This window comes from Pelophylax lessonae (genome assembly GCF_965119305.1).
Source record: "Pelophylax lessonae genome assembly, chromosome: 3".
In the NCBI taxonomy this organism is placed as follows: domain Eukaryota; kingdom Metazoa; phylum Chordata; class Amphibia; order Anura; family Ranidae; genus Pelophylax; species Pelophylax lessonae.
This window is the reverse complement of record NC_138770.1, coordinates 399897667-399919466: the sequence shown is the minus strand read 5'-3', so window position 1 is coordinate 399919466 and position 21800 is coordinate 399897667. Positions and strand designations below refer to the sequence as shown.

The following is a 21800-nucleotide window of genomic DNA, read 5'->3' as shown; positions in this document are numbered from 1 at the left end:
GCAGTCGTTCTGCACAGGGAAGCCCAGATGCTCCTCTTCTCGGGTCCCTCTTCACTGCTCTTGGCCCCTCCCTCAAGTTGAGTGACCCCACAGCAAGCGACTTGCTATGGGGGCACCCGAGCTGAGCTGCAGCTCCGTGTATCCATTCAGACACAGAGCTGCCCGCCCCCTCTCTCTCCTGTTTGGCTTACTGACTTTGAGTGAGAGCAGCGGGAGCCAATAGCGAGGGACTCATGGATATTGCTGGATAGAGATGGGGTAAAGGAAAGTATTGGGGGGTGCTGGGGCAGCTGCTACACACAAAAGGCTTTTTATATTAATGCATAGAATGCATTAGGATAAAAAAACCTTCTGCTTTTACAAATCCTTTAATTTATAAAGCTTGTCTGAGCTGTTAGAAAACAGGGGGCGGAGAGCTAAAGTTACACTTTGCAGAGCTCAGTGAGAAGAGCTCTTAGAGCTGATTGGAGGGAAGGGACACCCACCTTCACACTGCACACAGTAACAGAGCTGAGGCTGTCAATCAGCTGGAGATCCCTCCCCTGTCACTTTTTTTCTCTTGGTGTCAGGAAAACTTGTCAGAAGTGATTCATGCTGATAGCAGAGGAACGGGACAGCAGACAGAAATTACACTTAGTGCTCTTGAGACAAATACACACTATGGAGGGATGTGCTTTGTTCATGTTTGGGGTTTACAACCACTTTACTTACATTGCACTAACCTCTGGGAGTGAAAGATGGATGGTCTGTTAAATGTGACTTGGTATTGTGCAGATAGCTAACTGCGTGATAGATGAAGCCTTCGTTTACATTGACTGTGGCTTTGAAATTGTGCGACTTCATCTGAAATTGCACTATTTGAAAGCAGCATATAATGCGATTTTGGGTGCAACTTTGAAGACATCTGTGCGGCTTTATGCACATATTTCCATTCAAGTCGCACCCAAAATCACCAAAGTAGCGCGGGTACCTCTTTTTTTCAAATCAATGCTGCACCACAAAATCGGCTTCTCACCGATTTAAACTGTCGGCAATATGATGCGACTTGACCTGTCAAATCGTTCTGCTTTAGAATGTCAACCCAATTACTCAGCTGTATCACTGTACTCTATGTACCACTAAGTCACTGACCTGGAACAAGTATGCCATCAGTGAAGTCAGGCCTCCTGACCTACCTGCTCATTACAAGTCAGAAAGCTTGTAGAAGGATGAGGATAAAGATGACAATTCTAGAGCCTGCACCTTTTAATTACAATTCAGCACTTGCAGCCTTTTTTTAATCCTAAATGGGTTCTTGGGAATGAGGACAGCAACTCAGTGTTTCAGTTAGATGATGTAATGAACTAAAATGACTCTAAGGCTCCTTTCACACAGGTAGACTGTTCAGATCCGCCTGTCAGTTTTTCAGGCGGATCTGAAGAGATGCCCCATGCATCTCTATGGGGCAGCAGATGTCAACGGAGACATGTCCGCTGACATCCGATCCGTCAAATCTGGACAGATAGATTTTCCATCCGTTCAGCGGATTGGATCGAATGGGATTGGACTAGAACTGACAGACGGTCCGTTCCCATCCGATTCCCCCATAGAGAACAGCGGGGACCTGACAGCTGTGTCTCCGCACACAGCGGGGAGACAGAGCTGCCATCCGCCTGCTCAGCGGCGGATCGGCGGATCGATCCCCCGCTGAGAAAAATGGAGCCCGTTGGTGGACTCCCCTGTGTGAAAGGGGCCTAAGTCCCAGTTCACACATATGTGATGCAGGAATCCTGTGAATCCACTGTGGGTTCCTGCATCGCATTCAACTCACAGGCAGTTCACACTGCCATATGGCAGTGTGGGGGTGTCAATACAAAGTTAATGACACCCCCCAGATCAGTTCGCATATCGCAGTCAGTTCGGACATGAAACGGATCGCATAGGTGTGAACACCCATGAGGTCTGATTCTGGTGCGGACCCAAAAAAGGGTCCTGTGCGACTTTGGTCCGAATGCGATGCAAATTCAGCCATACAATCTGCATGGCTGAATTTGCAATGCACAGACATTGCATGTGATTTGCAGAACAGTTTGCTGCGAATCACATGCGACGTCTGACATCGCATATGTGTGAACCAGCACTAAATTCAATCTGTTTGGCTGAATTTGCATCGCACAGACATTGCATGTGCAGTGCACTTCGGATCACATGTGATGTCTTTCATTGCACATATGTTAACTTGGGACTAAGATATGAAATGAATGCATAAAGGGAGATTTTTGCTTACAGATACCTAAACAAACCCTTTTCCTTAGGAAGGATGTCTAAGAAAGAGTGTGAAGGTGACCCATGTGATAGAATTCAGCCATGTGAAAAACAAAGAAACACAGTCATGTCACTTAGCCAATTTTATTGACCATTCATTACTAGCTAGGACAACATTCTTCATAGCCTACTATTAGATTTTTCCTTGTCTTAGCAGTTTTGTGATGCTCCATTTCCAATGTACAGCCTCGAAGACACTCACATCAACATTTTCCTGGAGTCATGTGGATTTTCCTTGCATTTTTCCCTATGTTTGCATGTCCTTTCTATGAATATGTCCTTGAAATATCCCAGTTGAACTAGATTCATGTGTTAAGCGTGACGTGATTCCACAGTTATTATTCCAGCATTCCCTTTGTGACATCATACAACATTACGCGGCTAGTGAAATATTTAATAAGGTCACATGCCCTTCCACACAGTAAAAAATGTAGCTCCTATATATTGACAATCTAAATAAATAATTGCGTACATCCTTGTCATTTGAGAGCAGTCAATGAGCAGGGTCCTAAAATAATGATAAATATGCAATGTAACAATACCCGCAGACAGTGGTGCCCTTGACATTTACTGAGCTGGAAAGACCATTCTTCAGTGGATTACCTTTTAATAACTTAAAAAAGTATGTTTTCACAAGTCAAGGGGATTTTAATTCTGAAAATGAATTTGAAGTGGAAATATGGGCAGAATAAAAAATGACATAAATGATGCGTTCTGTCAATAATTTTAACACAGCCATGTTTGTTTTTTGGTCTCCCCTGTAAGGTTCCTTTCACACGGGCTTTCCGGTCATGTCTGCCAGTCAGTTTTTCAGGCGGACCTGATCGGATGCTCCATGCACCCCTATGGGGCAGGGGATGTCAGCGGAGACATGTCCACTGACACCCGCTGCTATCCGATCCTGTCCGTGATATCCGGACGGGTGGTAACCCTATTTTCCATCCGTCTGGAGGATAGGATCAGATGAAAACGCACAGGCGGTCTGTTTTCATCCGATCTGCCATAGAGGAGAGCGGGACTCTGACAGCAAGGCCAGGACCAGGTGTGGTTACCCTGAGCGCAATGGTTTTTTCTAAAGCTAAAAACTCTCCTGCGCTCAAGTGGTGTGTAATGAGGGAAAGACTAATGTTCAATGGTCTTTGTTGGCATCACTTGTGGTCTTGCTGCCCCCTCAGGACCAAGGGTATCCAAAAACATTAAAAACAACAAGAGAGGGGCGCACCGACCTTGTGCATTACCATTAAAAAAGTTTATTAAAACCCAAAATATTATACATTACACTCACAAACAATTGTAGATAGCACACATGTAAACACGATCGGACAAAAGATCTCCAAGGTAGCCAAGGCACTCCATGGTGCTGGATAGCGTGCTAATGTGGGCACGAATCTGCTGTGACTGACGCGTTTTGAGGGCAAACCCTCTTCCTCAGAGCCAAAAGGTGCTACTAGCAATGTTCTTTTTTTCAGGGATGGGGGGATGCCTTGACCCTAACCCTAAGGAAAGGGGGGGTGTGCAGTTTGGCATCCTTGCCCTGGGCACTGGATGACCTTGTCCCGGCACTGTCTGACCGGTCCATCTAAGCACAGTGAGCGGAGACGGACCTGTCACCTGCCTGCTCAACTGGGAAAATGCGGTTAAAAAAACGTGGAAAGCACAGCAAAAAGCACTGCAAAAATGCTCAAAAGCAACATGCATCGATGTGAATGGAGCCTAAGGGCATATGCAAGCCTTTCTTCTGGAAGACACGCTTTGTATGTAGCAAAGTTTTTCAATGAGACATGCAAGTGCTTGTGAGGAAATGGTAATGTGACACAACAAATCTCTGCCTTTTCCATTGTCCTTTACACAGATTACAATGTGTATGAGGAATCATGGGACGAGCACAGGAAACCTAACACGTCATTATAGGGAGGAGGGTGATTTCCAACAGGAAAAAGGCATGCAATGTGTGTTATGAGGGGAAAAAAATAGCTAAACATATAGCAAGAACACATCTACCAAATTAAATCCAGATTAGAATGGGTGAGGCACAATGGCTTTTTATTTTTTTTTTTTATGATAAATTAATCAAAACTAATGGCCAAAAAAAGACAAAAAGAATCTGAAGAATTGGCAGATGATAGCCTTTGTTTTTCTCTGCTATGTCCTCATAGTTTGGCAAAAAAAAAAAAAAAAAAAAAAAAAGCTTCCATTTGCAACCTATACTGACAGATAAAGTAATCAAATGCAAAACTAAAACACAACAGGCCTGAGTAGAAAATACTATTTATTTTAGCTGCGTATTCTGTTCATAGTGTATTCGCACACACCTGTGATCCTTGTCACGGCTGAACACTGACCCCTCCCACACCACAGCCCTTGGCCATGTAAATGAGGCCTAAGGCCCCTTTCACACTTGCGGACCGTTCAGATCCGCCCGTCAGTTTTTCAGGATCTGAACGGATGCCCCATGCATCTCTATGGGGCATCAGATGTCAGCGGAGACATGTCCCCTGACATCCGATCCGATCCTGTCCGTCAAATCTGGACGGATGGAAACCCTATTTTCTATCCGTCTGGCGGATTGGAATTGGATGAGAACGGACAGGCGGTCCATTCTCATCCGATTCCGCCATAGAGAAGAGCGGGAATCTGACACCTCCGTCTCCGCACACAGACGGAACGGTGCCGTGTGAAAGGGGCCTAAGGCCTAGTTCACACTGGTGCGACATGCACCCCGACTTTGAGAGCACATGTCGCATCACAAGTGGCACCCATTAAGTGCAAATGAACCATTCTAATAGGAGCGACTTGAGTTGCTCCGACTTAGAAAAAGGTTCCTGCGCTATTTTTACTACGACTTCAGCATGACTTGCATTGACTTCTGTTAGCCACTTGCCGACCGCCTACCGCAAATATACTGGGTACGTCGGTTCGTGGGAGCGCTCCTGGGAAGAGCGCGTGACGCTGGAGCCGCCCGCTCGCCCCCCACTAGGCAGCGGGGATGCCAATCCATGGGGCCGGCAGCCGCGATCGCTCCCTGCTCAGAGAGAACGATGGTCAGCTGTTGTAATTACAGCAGACCATTGTTCTCTCTGAAATGATCACAGAGCGCCTGTGATCCTCCTATATAGGATCACAGGTCTCTATAGTCATTTCACAAGTCCCTCCCCCATACAGTTAGAAGATACTCCCCTAGGCTCACACTTAACCCTTTGATCACCCCTGGGTTAACCCCTTCCCTACCAGTGTCATTATTTCAGTAACAGTGCACAATTTTAGCACTGATTACTGTAGTAATGTCACTGGTCCCCCCAAAAGTGTCAAAAATGTCAGTCAGGGGTCCGATTTGTCCGTCACAATGTCGCAGTCCCACTAAAAATCGCAGATCGCCGCTATTACTAAAAAAAAATAAAAATAAATAAATAAAACTTACATAAATCTTTCCCCTAGTTTGTAGACGCGATAACTTTTGCGCAAAGGACCGCGCAATTGTCCGGTAAAATAACGCAGTACCGAATCACAAAAAATGGCCTGGTCATTAAGGGGGCAAGGGAGGGGGGCTCGCCTAGACAGAAAAGTGGAAGTTTGATTGGGTACCTGTCAGAAATAGGTACCTGTTTCCAACAAAAAGAAAAAACCTCTTAAAGTAGTAGAGGAGGGAGGAGTGGGGGAAAAGCGAAAATTCCTGTTTTAGTTCCGCTTTAAAGTATATCAAAACCCAAGAACAAAAAATGTGATTTATTGCGGTTTACTTGTTGTTTTTTTTTTGGTGTATGTTGTGTGAATCTCAGGAACAGTTAGAGCCATCTGAACCCCACAAGTGGTGTTAAAGGTTAGCTGTGAGCAAGATCCTTCTTGATTAAGGCCCGGTGCACACTGGTGCGACATACTCTCTGACTTTGGAAGCAAATGTCGCCTGACGTGTATAAATCAATAATTCCCTATGAGAGCTGTCTTAACTACTCCGACTTTTTTTGGTCCAACTGTGGAAAAGGTTCTTGCACTGCTTTGGTCCGATTTCAGCCCATTGGATATCATTGAAGTCATTTCCAAGTCGGATTGGCATCTTAACTGTTCCGACTTGTGACATGCGACTTGTGTTTAGAGGCAATACTAGCACTGCGAAATACATTGGAGAAAAAAACCCAAATCCATACCAGACCCATGTTGCACTCATCTCAAATTGGACCCTGTTCATTAAAGTCTGACCAATGTTGCAGGGCAAAGTCAGAAGTCGTGGGACTTTCACCTCGGAGCAGTGTGAACCGGGCCTTAAGCACATTGCTAACATGCTGTGTTAAACTTGGAGCTAATGAAGGGAGATCTTGCTTTTCTCCTGGGAATGTGTTGACCCTTAGGGCTCTTTCACACGGGCGTTCCTTTTTTTTTGCCCGATCAGGTCCTTTTTTTTTTTTTTTGTAACGGACACGGATGACACTTGTGTCATCCGGTCCGTATGTCCGTTTTTCATCCCATCCGTTTGCGGATGAAAAACTGACATAATGTATCTCTATGTAAATACGGATGTCTGCGGATGACACCACTGACATCCGTTTTTGCTTCAGTTCCGTTTTTTGAAAGGAAGAAAAAATAGGGTTCTCCTCCGTTCAAAAAAACTGAACTGAACTGAACTGACAAAAAACGGATGTCAGAGGATGATCATCCGATGACATCCGTATTTACATAGAGATACATTATGTCCGTTTTTCATCCGCAAACGGATGGGATGAAAAACGGACATTCGGAACGCCCGTGTGAAAGAGCCCTAAGGCTTAGTTCACACTACTGAGACCCGAAAGTCACGCTACTTACGGTGCGACTTTACCATGTGATTTGCTGGCAACTTGATGCAACTTGAGTACTACTTGATGTGACTTTGAAGCAACTTTGTCTTGTGCAGGTATGCAGAGATAACTGCATACAGGAAGATGCCATGCACTGCCTGGGTAATATTCCTGTAATGTCGGATCCAGATCTCACCAATAAAGATGAGGATCTGACTTGAAGGCAACTTCCATTAAAGTCTATGGGCACAAGTTAAATAGAAGTCACCTTGAAGGCGCACAGAAATCTTTTCTAAAGTTGGAGCGACTTCAGTAGTGCTAATTAAGACAGCTCTCACGGACTAACGTGGGATTTCATATGTCATGCAACTTGGGGTCTCACAAGTCGGATCTCAAGTTGCGGCAGTGTGAACTGAGCCTAATTGTTTTGACTGGTTTAGATATAAAACTGCTTTCTGGGGTTCTTCTATAGGAGGTTAATCACACTTTTGCGTTGCGGTAACACGTCATTGTAATTCACTTTATCGCATGTTACATCCGTTGCGGTGGCATTCATTTTAAAGCAGTACAGCTACAACTTGTGTGCTTCAGTACACCACAACGCATTTAAACACAGTACTAAAAATTTTGGTGCGTTGCATCAAGTTATAATGCTGCATGTACTTTTTTTTATCCATTCTGGTGTGATCGTAGCCCAATTAAAATGAACGGGCTGCCTAACAGCAATGCATGTTACCATGCACAAAAAGTGGGCCCTAAGTGCCGGTTCGCACATATGCGATGCGGGAACCGTGCAAATCCACTGCGGGTTCCCGCATCGCACTCGACTTGCAGGCAGTTCACACTGCCATATGCCAATCGTAGGGGGTGTCAATACAAAGTTAACGACACCCCCAGATCAGTTTGCATATCGCAATGCGAACTGTCAGTTCGGACATGAATCGGATCGCATAGGTGTGAACACCCATGCGATCCAATTCTGGTGCAGACCAAAAAAAGAGGTCCTGTGCGAATTTGGTCCGAATGTGATGTGAATTCAGCCATACAATCTGTATGGCTGAATTTGCAACGCCCAAGACATCGCATGAGATTTGCAGGGCAGTGTGAACCGGCACTAAAGGATGAATTCACTTTAAAAAAGAAAAATCTGTTTGCTGTCATCATCTCTTGCTTTAATGACCTAGCACATGTATATAGACGAGGAGTTCTGGAAATGTGATTTCACATTCCGCTGGCCTGTTCTTGATTTGTGATTCAAGAAACTGTTGAAGTCGGATTTAATGAATGTCTATCACCCTAATTCATTAAACCACAAGGTGCAAAGTTTTGCTTTGTGAAAGAAAAAAACGATTGACTTTGCATGTGCATTCACACCTGATTCAGTGGTATTAAACCAGAAGTGTAATATATCGCAGTAACCAATCATTAGATATGGGCTATATCAGTGTTCTTTTTTTTTTGGGGCTTTTTTACTCTATTTTTACCCAATGATTTGGCCAGTAACACACCTGTTATTTTTTGTTTTGGGATAAAGGTTTTACATAAATTTGCTTCCTAATCCCCATAAAAGGCTCCATCTTGGTAGCCAACAGCTAAATGTCACCTGTTTTCAGCAGAAGAATTTGAGCAATCTCCATTTTTACACTAAAACACCCACTAACACCTAAAAATAACTCATGAATCAGCGCCTAAAGAGGAACTAAAATCTAAATTAAGCAAATTGCAAGCATTGCATGTCTCTTCTTCAAAAAATAAACATACCTATCTGTTTGCAGTCTTCTTTGAAATGTACACTGAGCTGTGCTTGTGCAGCTCAGTTTACATTCCTGTCACAGTGCCTCTGTGCAGCGATGACTGAACTACTGTGCATGCGTGGGAGTTACTTCATCCTGCTCGGGGCAGTCAAGATGGGTAAGGATTGATACCCAGAAGAAGCAAGGGAGAAGATGCTTGCGCTGCCAATGCACCTTGCAGATGCCCAACTGTTGGAGCAGAGGTTTACCTTTACATCAGAGGGATAAAAGTGTAGCAAGTTTAACTGGAAAAAAAATTGTGTACAAAGCAGGCCAAAACAAGATGTGCACACTTGTTTAACCTTTTAGTGAATCTGGCTATATATCTATTGAGGAGATCTCCTTACTTCCGGTGGTGGTAGCAATACAGAGTTTGTGGAACTCTATCAGATGTATAGCAAAAACCCTGACGTAGGGCCCCAACCCAACTCTATCCGTAAGAGGCCAAATTCTACTTTAAAGTGGAAGTTAACCCAAAACCTAACTAACTCTAAGCCCCGGTTCACACTAGGGCGACCTGTGAGGCGACCTGGTCGCCTCACAGGTCGCCTCCCATAGGGAAGCTGCGGACCCGTTCTAATAGGAGCGACACAAGTCGCTCCGACTTAGAAAAAGGGTCCGGAGCTTCTTTGGGGCGACCAGGAGGCGACCGCCATAGACTTCAATGTTATGAAGTCCGTGGCGGCCGCTCGGAGGTCGCGGCGTGCTGCTCGCACCGCGACCTCCGAGGTTGCGGTGCGAAGTAGCGTCGCCTGCATGTGAACGGGGGCTAAACCTACCCCCAGCCACATGGGATAGTAGGCAGTACATTTTCTTAAATAGCCCTTATAACTATAAATAAAACCCAAGACTCAAAATATGGAATTAAATTGGCCGCGGCCGTTTATTATTGGTTTAAACAAATAAATAATAATAAATTAAATAACTTCTTAAAAACATTTAAAACAGCCTAGCCATTACAGCTCAGGCTATACCAATAAATAAGCAGATTAATTTCATTAAAGCAACTCCCAAACTACTTTAAAAAACCACTGGTCCCCCTTTGCATAGTTACAAATGTGACTTACCACATAATAACAGCCGCGACATAAGGGGAGGGGGGGGGACGCACAGCTTGCTGTCCTCTGAGGTGAATGAGCCCCCTGAGGACCGTACACACCTTATATAGGCTCCACAGGAACTTCTAGAATCTTCTGGCAGAGGGGATGTAACCACTACAGGTGAACCTATCATCTGTCAGTACACACTGGTCCCACCTCCTTAACCTATCTCTAGGCAAAACCCCGCTTTTCCTCCTGAGGTAAAAAACCTGAGGAAAAAAAACGCCTAAATTCTGACTAGAATTTAATCCCTGTTCTCCTGCCACTTATCCCATGAGGAAAAAGGGGGAATATAAAATGCCCTTTTTCCTTCCATGGGATAGTAGGCAGTAAATTGTCTTAAATAACCCTTATAACTATAAATAAAACCCAAGACTCAAAATATGGATTAAATTGGCCACCGTTTATTATTGGTTTAAACAAATAAATAATAATAAATTAAATAACTTCTTAAAAACACAGCCTAGACATTACAGCTCAGGCTATACCAATAAATAAGCAGATTAATTTCATTAAAACAACTCCCACACGACAGAAGGGGGGGATAATCAACCCCTTCTGTCACCAACACCCACAACCTCGGCCATTTCAATACAGAACGCAAGATCAATTAAAAAATATCAAGACCTATGTTAGATAGATGAACTCCATCAAACCTATATAGGCCCTCCGAACCACCTTCCAATTCTGTATGTCTAAAAGACAAAATTCCTACTTTCTTTAGCAATTTTGACAATGCCCTGTTCACCCTCTTCCTAATTTTTTCGAAAGGGCCCAGCGAAGGTGAGACAACCCATCATAGTCTCTGCACCACTTCCGAAAAAACAATCACTGTCCTAGGGGATGAAAACTAAAATTATACAAATCCTTACGTATCCGAAAAACTAGATCTAAAGTCTTAACCTGACCTATATCATCCACTCCCAGATGTACAACCAGCACATCTGGAGAGGGAAGCTCCTGATGAAGTCTACACATCTCAAAAAGAAAATCTTCCCAAACCATCCCACGCCTACCACACCAAAAAAACCTGATAACTTTGAGGATTCAATCCTAAATTCTCCGAATACACCCTCTGTCTTGCTCTCTGCTGCGCCCAAAAAATAAAGGAGTGGCCGAAAATCCAGACCACTTTCTTGCCACCTAAAAAGAATCAAATAGAACAATTAGGACGCACATATAATTTATAGCATCCCAATTCATCTCCAACACACCTCAAATCCCTCCCAAGTCCCACAACTACAATACATAATGTAGGAGCTCAGCTGGGAAGTACTGGGGTGTAGAGGTACTAGGATGGAGACAGCGGAATGTATGACTCTTGACTCCACCTCCAGATTCTAAGCTGCTGTGTCCTACTGTGCATGGGGGAACTGTGTAATGTAAAGGGGGGCTGTATAATGAAAGGGGCTGTGTACTGTTATTTTTTTTTTGTTTAAAATGTTTCTTTCCTGAAACTTCCTTCTTAAAATGAATGTGCGTGTTATACGCCAATAAATACGGTATAAATGGATAAATACCTTTTCATCAGCTGTATATAGCAGCCTTGTGACTTGTATCAGTTCCTAGTAAAGCTTGTAGGAGGAGTTTTCATTCTCCCCTGATCCTCTGTCTGGACATGTCTGGACAGTGCTGATTGGCCCTGTACTAATCAAATGCACTCCCAAGGAAAAAAAAAAAACTTTAGCAATACACACCAAACTGAGCGTGTGCAGCCCATCCCCCTGGCTCTGTAAATATCAGGTTATTTTTTTGGAGAAAGTGAAAGAAAAGGAGGATTACAGAGACATGATATACTTTATACACAATTCAAAAGATTAACCTCTTAGGTTGCAATATACAGACTGATTTTACTGTTGTGGGTTTAGTAACTCTTTAAGAGGGCACTCTTACGGGGACACCTGATATAAGGGGGTACTCTGACGGTGGCAACTGATTTATAGGAGTAGTCTGGTGGGGGCGCCCAATGTAAGAAATGACTCTGGTACGGGCACCTGATGTAAGTAGGAACACTAAGTGTCCATTCACACTGGTACGACTTGTCAGGCGACTTGGTCAGCCTGACAAGTCGTTCACCGTCGCTCCCACTGTGTAGTACAGGAGCCGTTCTAATAGGAGCGACACAAGTTGTTCCGACTTAGAAAAAGGGTCCTGTACTACTTGGGGGCGACCTGGAGGCGACTTGCATTGACTTCCATTATGTGAAGTCCGTGTAAGTCGCGCTGCACGCGACTTCACGGGTCGCCCCCTAAGTTGGAGCGACCTAATGTTAATAGGGTCTAATGGGGACCGTATTACCAGAGTGTGTAGAGGAAACAGTACAAAAAGCGCCAGAGCGCGTCACTTGAGCCAAGAAAAAAAAAAAATTAAAGTAGACGCATACAAGCTTTCATATCCCAAACTTGAGATTCAGACCTTGGCCGGAAGAAAATTTTAGTGACTGGACCTCCTTGAATTTAAATTTAATACCTTACAGCCAGGGTAAAAAAATAATAATAATCCTTCATCTGACAAAACACAATGCATTATTTTCACATTTATAGTGTAGCATGTGCTCCACCATACAAACATCTGAAAATATTTGAAACTGTTTTGGTCAGTTTTTTACGGTATTAAAACCAAAAAGACATAAAAATATTTTTACTGATACAAAGGAGTAGACAAGCTGCCGTAGAAATCGCCAACATAAATCCCTCACATGCTTAGAGGCCCGGGTGGCCGAGAGCTTAGCGGCAATCTCGGCGTTCTTTTGTGCAGTATTTGTCAATTCCTCTGTTTGTCGATTAAAGGGACTGCAGCAAAATCTTTGTAACAAATAGCACAGTGTCCTCTGAGGAAATGTCAGGCAAATCTGCAGATTAGGCACATTCAGCCAGCCTCGGCCTGCTGCAGACTGCTAATTCGTTTTTTTTTTTTTTCCCTCCTGACACATGGCACCCCCTAGTAGGCTGCGATGGCGTTCAACATGAAGCCAGGTTTCCCTTAAATACGGAGGGAATTCTATTGTAGGAAATAGCGAGTGTCTGATGAAAGGAACAGGAAGTGAAGACATGTCCTGCATCTTTTATTATCTGTACATAGGAGCAGGCTGCTCGGCTCTGATTTGAATGACGGATTACAATACACAAATCTCCTGTGGCATGAAGCATTACAAGGTGAGGTGTTGTGTTTTTCCTATTTAAACAGTCGAGACTGGTCGGGGAAAGTTAATGAAATGTGGTGATTTGAAGGGTTTTTATCATTTTCTCGCTACATGGAAGAATGCTGGGTGGATGCCTCTATGATGTATGAAGTGAGAATGACAAAGCAAATGTCATTTGTTCACATATAAATAAAGCTATTTATTTTCCTGCCGCAGAAAAAGGAGACGGTGAAAGCTACTGGCGGCCGTGATAATGGGATGTGATTTTGATTGTGCTTTATGGACTAATGAGATCTGAAATTACCTTGCATAGGTCACTGAGGTGCTAATGAATTATGTTCCCTTGGTTCCTATCATCTAAGTGTTATTCTACGGACTATTTTCTAAGTTAAAAGGAAAGATCATTTTCATCGCTTTTTTTCCGCTAGCTTACCCTATACCACAAGAGGATCTGGATTGCTTCATAGGAACAACAGCGTCTGTCTTTATACACGATTAAATGCCTTTACCGTTCCTGCATCCTAATAGTGGACCTGATTTATTACATGTACCTATGTAACTGCAGCATCTGATCCTTCTAATAGATATCTTGTGTTCTATGTTTGATTCATGGAAATGCAAACAATAACACACTTCATAGTAAGAATGCCTACTGTTCCGATTAGGATTTTTAAGCAAATTGACACCATATTGGAAACCTTTTATTCATTTTTTGTATTAGCAAAGGCTTTGGCATTGCTATACCAGTATAGAACAATATCAAAAACATGATAAAGAAGTGATTAAAAGAGAATTCTATCCCCAAGTCAGGCCCTTTCTGGTTAGTTGACTTTATTGAACTCAATGGGGATTGGTTAGCATATATGAGATGTTTTTCTCCATTTTCTCAAACTCAGAGGGACCCATGTGCATTAGCTGGGGTTACTCATGTGAATTAGTTGGGGGTTAGTAGTGGGCATTGGCTGCAATTACTTATGTATTACCTGGGGTTACTTATGTGCATTAGCGGGGGTTACGCATATGCATTATCTGGAGTTATTTGTGCACATTAGATGGTGTTATTTGTGCGCAATATCTGGGGTAACTCATGTGCATTGGTGGCAGTACTCATGGGCATTGGCTGGGGTTACTTATGTGTATTAAATGGGGGTTCTCTTGCATTAGCTTGGGTTACTCATATGTATTATCTGGGGTAACTCATGTGCATTGGCTGTTATTTCACATATGCATTGGCTAGGGTACTCATGTGCATTGGTACTCCTGGACATTGGCTGGGGTTACTTATGTTCATTAGCTGGGGGTTCTCTTGCATTAGTTTGGGTTACTCATATGTATTATCTGTGGTAACTCATGTGCATCGGCTGTATTTTCGCATATGCAATAGCAAGAGTACTGATGTGCATTGGTACTCATGGGCATTGGCTGGGGTTACTTATATGTATTAAATGGGGGTTCTCTTGCATTAGCTTGGGTTACTCATATGTATTATCTGGGGTAACTCATGTGCATTGGCTGTTATTTCACATATGCATTGGCTAGGGTACTCGTGTGCATTGGTACTCCTGGACATTGGCTGGGGTTACTTATGTTCATTAGCTGGGGGTTCTCTTGCATTAGCTTGGGTTACTCATATGTATTATCTGGGGTAACTCATGTGCATCGGCTGTATTTTCGCATATGCAATAGCAAGAGTACTCATGTGCATTGGCACTCCTGGACATTGGCTGGGGTTACTTATGTGCATTAGCTGGGGGGGGGGGGGGGGGGTAATCATGCATTAGATGTAGTTTCTCTTGCATTAGCTGGAGTAACTCATGTGCACTGACTATAGGATGCATTGCATAGGTTACTCTTGTGAATTGGTAAGAGTACTCGTGTGCGTTGGGCCAGGGTATGCATATGCTTTGTTTAGGGTTACTCATATGCAGTGACTGAGAGCACCCATGTGCATTGTATAAGAGTACATACAGTATGTGCATTGTTTAATGTTGCTTATGTGCCTTGGCTGAGGTTACTCATTTGCATTAGCTTGGGTTTTCAGGTTTGTTGGGGTTGTTCATGTGAATTTGGATAAGTTAATCATATATGTTGGCGTGGGGCACCCATGTAGATTGACTGGGGGTACCTAGGGGAATTGGATGAAGTTACTTGTGTATGTTGGATGGGGATACTGATGTTCATTTACAAGGCTTACGTATATGCATTGGCTAGGGTACTCTCAGGCTATGCATGTGCTTTGTTTAATATTTGAATATTCAGTAAACGAGCACTCATGTGCATTATATGAGGGTACACATGCGCTTTGTTTAAAGTTACTCATATTCAGTAAATGAGCACTCATGTGCATTGTTTGAAGTTACTCATGTATCTTGGCTGATGCACGCAAATACCTTGGCTGAGGTTACTCATTTGCATTGGTTTGGGTACCTATGTTCATTGACTGGTGGTAATCATGTGAATTGGCTGAAGTTACTCATGTATGTTAGCTGGTGGGCAAAATGTGCCAATATGAGTGCTTTGTTTAATTTATGTTTTTATTGTGTTTTACTTTCATATTAATGCAACACAAAATATTTATTACATTATAAATTAAAAATGCATGATATATGTATACAAAGAGCATAAACTTTATTTCCTTTATATGGCATATCTTGTGTGAACAATTACAATAATTCAGCGTATGTAAGACAATTAAAAGGATCCAATTGTAAATTAGTTTTTTCTTTTGTTTGGTTTTAATACAAAGCAGTAAAGTACATACTAGTATATAGTAAATACCTTGCTATGGCCAAATGCACACCTAGATGTTAATCTGCATTTAGTTGAATTCAGTCTAGTTGTGTTTACAGAAAATTAGAAATTTCTGTGGCCTGGTTTTTACGTGGCTAAATGCGAGTAAATGCAGCTAAACCCAGGAACATCTAAACACAGGAAAAAGTGATCTGGGAAACAAAAGGCCTTATACTCATGTGTTTAGGCACAGACTACAATTCCTATGGGAGACTCAAGGGGATTTATATAAACAGCTGGGGATGGGAAACCAAATACAAAGCAATAAGAGGCTGACAGTGCCCACAGCCAGGGCTTGACAAATTTGCTTTGAATTTGCAGTGTGACAGGTAGGGGCAGCGGGACAGAAGAGGAAAGTGTCACGAGAGGGGGGCAGCACCATGGGAGGGGGGCAGCGTCACAGGAGGGGAGCAGCAGGACAGGTCAGGGGCACCGGGAGAGTAAGTGGGATGTGGTGTTGTACAGTGGGTATGTGGTTGGGGTATGGTGGAGATAGGGGTCCCTGTGTAAAGATAGGTGGGGGGTATGGGGGCCCCTGTGTACAGGTAGGTGGGGTGTTTGGAGGTATTGGGTAAGTGCAGGGTGAGGTTGATGGAGTGCGGGTACTGGATCCCAGCCACTATGGTCTGGTAATGGGGGTCCCTATCCCTAGGTTGGTGTTTGGGGGTAGATCAGGTATGGTGGGATGGGGCCCCTGTGTACAGGTATTGGGTGTTGTCACTCACCGAGGTGCAGGGTGAGGTTGATGGAGTGCAGGTACTGGATCCTAGCCAGCATGGTCTTGCTCTTCCATCACATTGTGTCCGCCTTGTTCCGTACTAGAGGTGGGGCTGTCCACTTGGGAACTCCAGTCTGCCCACAGTACTACTCCAGGGGGGAGCTGCATGTATTGGTGGCACCACATCATGCTGAAGGCTGCATTGACGAACTCTGACACACAGCGCTGCAGCCGGCCACCCTCCAGCAGTGGTATGGACAGGGCAATCAGTGGGGGAGGCCGCATCCTCCACTTCATGGGCCCCCTGAAAGGGATTGCTGTGTGATAGGAGAACGAGCCTGCGGCGTCCTCCGGAGAGCCAGCTCTCATAGGGCTTGCGGGCAGTTTGGGGAAGTTCTTTGCCCAGGAGAAGTGTGCACCAGAGGGCTCCGTCTGCACTCTGTACACAGGGATGAATTAAGGAGATTCTAGGGATCCCAGGAAATTGGATTGAGCTCCACGCTATGGGGCAGGAGATAGGGGCTGGCTAAGGACACAGGGTTGGGAATGGGAGAGCGCAAAGCTGTGTGGGCTGGCGAGGGCCTATTTGTCAAGCCCAGTCCACAGACATTCACGTATAATCAAACATGCAGCGGTTACCTGTGGATGATCAACCCTGAACATTTACAGGTAGTCACTGTGAATCTGGTGCAGCTGTGCATGGTAGCCAATCAGCTTCTAACTTTAGTTTGTTCAATTAAGCTTTGACAATAAAACCTGGAAGCTGATTGGTTTCTATGCAGAGCTGCACGCTCCAGATTTTGCACGCTCCAGATTTAGTCAATCCCCCTGTGTGTTCGATAACATTGAAATGGCCACGAATGGCTGTGGATGCTGTCAGGCTTTCATAGCTTTGTGTGGGGCTTCCCACTGTGTTACCCACAGGAATTCATAGCCGGTGCTTAACTGCACATGTGAGCGAGGCTTAAAAGGTGGCCTCTGTGCATGGGGCCTTAAAATTGAATTCCAGCCTCTCTACCTCATCCAATAAGAGAATGCTTTGCAGTCATTGAGAAGAGTGCAAAGCGTTCTGTGAATGGCATCCAAGTGACCCCCCTGCAGTTACTATGCAGCAGGGCAACCAGTTGGCACAGGGCCTGGAAGATTGCAGAAGTGCCTACTATGATGCCTCCATAGCAGTTCCGCAGGTAAAGTATTTGCATACTTCCATTAGTCCAAGTAGGACTAATGTAAATATGGAAAAAAATCCATAACTGGAATGCAGCTTTAATAAACAGGGGCTGTGTGGAAAATGTTAACAGACAGAAATCTTGTTTAGATAGTTGTTTGTTCTACTTCCTACCATCATATAACAGCATTTGTTTGGAGCATTGATACTGCTGAAAGTATATTAATGACTATAAATGGTTTGTGTATATTTGGCTATCATAGGTGGCTTTCATCTACATTATATTAGCTATATGTGCCACTTTTTTGGGATCATGTGTAACCCACTTACAGGTCCACTGTCCTCTAGAGAAAGCAGATGCTTATAGGCAGGGCTTTTTTTTAGCGGGAACGTGGGGGAACGCAGTTCCGGCACCTCCAGTCTGAATGTATGCAATGGCAAAGGGGTGCTGGGATCAGTGGGATGAGCTGAATGGGTGAATGGCTGCCGGGGAATCTATTGTTGCTGGAGGGCTATTGTTGCAGGGGAGGATTTATTTGGGGAAGGGCGATTGTTGCAGGGGAGGATTTATTGTAGCTGGGGGGCTATTGTTGCTGATTGCAGGGGATCTATTTTACTGTTTTTTTCTATTGTTGCAGGGGAAGATTTATTGTTGCTGGGGGAATCTATTGTTGGGGGGGGGGGGTCTATTGTTGCTGATTCCAGTGGATCTTATGTACTGCTTTTCTAGTTATCATTAAAGCATTCTATACAAATTACCTAGAACCACAACATGATACTTGGTTCTTTATTCTCTAAAGGGGGGGGGGGGTACTGGGAGGTGGGTAGAGGGTGGAACCAAAGGACAGCACTTGGAGGTGGGTAGGGGGTGGAGACAAGGGGTGACTCAGAAGAGGGGAGTACCTGCACCTATTCTCCGAGAAAAAAAGCCCTGCTTATAGGTATACACTAAAACAGTAAACTAAAGCATAATACATAGAAAAGTACATTGTTTAAATTTCCATTCTCAAAAAATCAGACACAGATGGTTTATGAAATCATTGCAGATATTTAACTGTATTGTGACTCTGATTCATTCCCAATGTACAGCCTTTCATTTTTTTTTTTGATGCATTTGTTAACAGTGTAAAATCAGTTTGTTTTTGATCAGTTTGCTTTTTAAAATGTAATAAAAATGTAATATTATTCTTTACTCATGAAAGGTTCGTAAGAGGTGGGAATATCATGTCATCAGTGTGGGATGCTGACATCTGAATTCACAAACGTGAGGGCCTAACGGGGAACGTTCGCCCACTGAATCCTTCATTACACCATATAAGGTAATTTGTCACTTTACATTTCTATGTTTTGGACACTTTTTATTAGATTTTCAAGAATGTGTTATGATTACAGTGCTGGGTACAGTCAGAAAAATGGATTTATATGAGACATGTAAGCACTGGTTATTAGTGTCTTGAGGTATAGGTAACAGGTCAACATCCAAAGACCATAAGATATTATGGTATTGAGTCATGACTATTTAATTTCTTTTTATTATTACAGATTTTTAAACTATTTTCAGTAGTATGTAATGCAGGGTACAGGGGTCAGTAGTATGTAATGTAGGGTACAGGGGTCAGTAGTATGTAATGCAGGGTACAGGGGTCAGTAGTATGTAATGTAGGGTACAGGGGTCAGTAGTATGTAATGTAGGGTACAGGGGTCAGTAGTATGTAATGCAGGGTACAGGGGTCAGTAGTATGTAATGCAGGGTACAGGGGTCAGTAGTATGTAATGTAGGGTACAGGGGTCAGTAGTATGTAATGCAGGGTACAGGGGTCAGTAGTATGTAATGTAGGGTACAGGGGTCAATAGTATGTAATGCAGGGTACAGGGGTCAGTAGTATGTAATGCAGGGTACAGGGGTCAGTATTATGTAATGTAGGGTACAGGGGTCAGTAGTATGTAATGTAGGGTACAGGGGTCAGTAGTATGTAATGCAGGGTACAGGGGTCAGTAGTATGTAATGTAGGGTACAGGGGTCAGTAGTATGTAATGTAGGGTACAGGGGTCAGTAGTATGTAATGCAGGGTACAGGGGTCAGTAGTATGTAATGTAGGGTACAGGGGTCAGTAGTATGTAATGCAGGGCACAGGAGTCAGTAGTATGTAGCATGGTAGATGTTTAGTTTATTTACTTATTTACGTTTAATTCATAACACAGTGCAGAGGTCAGTAGTACATACAACACGGTGCAGAGGTTAGTAGTACATACAACACGGTGCAGAGGTCAGTAGTATATACAACACGGTGCAGAGGTCAGTAGTACATAACACTCAGAGAAATGAGCACACATCTCTCCCCCCCCCCCCCCCCAAGCAAATATACCCACCCTGCACTAAAACCCCCTAGGACTTCACTCAGTTCTGATATAAGGTCTGAGAGGCGGTGACCATTTCTGATGGAGGGACAGCACACGACCGAGCACAACCTACCTGTCACATGCTGCTGACCACCACTTTAGAATGTACCATACTCCTTCCTTTTCTCTCTACGTTTCTTCTTTTTTGTTTTTCTTTGGGCTTCATGGTTCCTAAAAACAGACCAGCCTGTAATATAGGGTTTTCTTAATGAGAAAAATAATGTTTTAATCTCTACAGTAAGATATGCTGCTATTGATTTGTTGTTGGTGTGCTTGCCATCTACTCAGGCTTGAGTGTTTTGGTCTCAAACCTGATGCATCCCATTGTTCTTTTTTCTCAGACATTCTAATAAACATATTTATACCAAGAAAAAAAGGTTGCGTACTGGAAATAAACCAAGTTGGAAAACAAAAACTTGTAGATATTGTAATTTGCAACGGACAGATTAGTATGAACTTCAGGATGAAGGAAATTCATTATAATATAATAGGAATTCTTTTTGTTACAAAAAATAATAGCTACCCCTTGCCCTGTTGCTCTCCATATCCTGGTCACATCCTGTGAGTTCCTTATGTGACCTCCTCCCATGTGACATTGCTCAGTGCTCAGGCCTAGCCATCGGCTTCTAGAACTGACACATGATCGGAAGGAGTGACATCGGACATCATCACTCACCTTTGCATCCAACAACTGCCGACAAGATGAATTTCAGTGCTCATTGCAGCAGAGGCAGGAGCTGCAAGAGAGCGCTGGTAAGGTGGGAATAACTGGACAAGGTGACACTGGGGTTGATTTACTAAAGGCAAATAGGCTGTTCATTTTGCAAGCATGTTTTCATTTAGCTTTTTAAATTCGATTTGAAAAGAATACATAATCACGTGCAAGGAAAATAATAATAAAAAAAAAAAATATATATATATATACATATACATACAGTATCTAACAAAAGTGAGTACACCCCTCACATTTTTGTAAATATGTTATTATATCTTTTCATGTGAAAACAGTGAAGAAATTACACTTTGCTACACTGCAAATTAGCGAGTGTACAACTTGTATAACAGTGTAAATTTTCTGTCCCTTCAAAATAACTCAACACACAGCCATTAATGTCTAAACTGCTGGCAACAAAAGTGAGTACACCCCTAAGTGAAAATGGCTAAATTATGCCCAAAGTGTCAATATTTTGTGTGGCCACCATTATTTTACAGCACTGCCTTAACCCTCTTGGGCATGCAGTTTTCCAGAGCTTCACAGGTTGCCACTGGAGTCCTCTTCCACTCCTCCATGATGACATCACGGAGCTGGTGGATGTTAGAGAACTTGCGTTCCTCCACCTTTCATTTGAGGATGTCCCACAGATGCTCATAAGGGTTTAGGTCTGGAGCCATGCTTGGCCAGTCCATCACCTTTACCCTCAACTTCTCCAGCAAGGCAGTGGTTGTTTTGGTGGTGTGTTTGGGGTCGTTATCATGTTGGAATACTGCCCTGCTGCCCAGTCTCCCAAGGGATGGGAGACTGGGCAGCTTCAGTATGTCACAGTACATGCTGGCATTCATGGTTCCCTCAATGAACTGTAGCTCCCCAGTGCCGGCAGCACTCATGCAGCCCCAGA

The 21800-nt window shown here is 43.6% G+C and overlaps 1 protein-coding gene across 4 annotated transcripts in view; it reads left to right on the top strand.

The window, feature by feature from the left end:
* The window catches only part of FYN (FYN proto-oncogene, Src family tyrosine kinase), a 307032-nt gene that overhangs the window by 70219 nt on the left and 215013 nt on the right, over positions 1 to 21800 (top strand). For 2 of the 4 annotated variants that reach the window (XM_082249085.1, XM_082249082.1), the window contains exon 2: positions 18987 to 19103. The exons of 1 other annotated variant lie outside the window; for it this stretch is intronic. The gene's annotated coding sequence lies outside the window, so the exon portion shown is untranslated. Of the gene's footprint in view, positions 1 to 12828; positions 13122 to 18986; positions 19104 to 21800 lie in introns of those variants that run through there. One more of the 4 variants, XM_082249083.1, reaches the window with a different exon arrangement.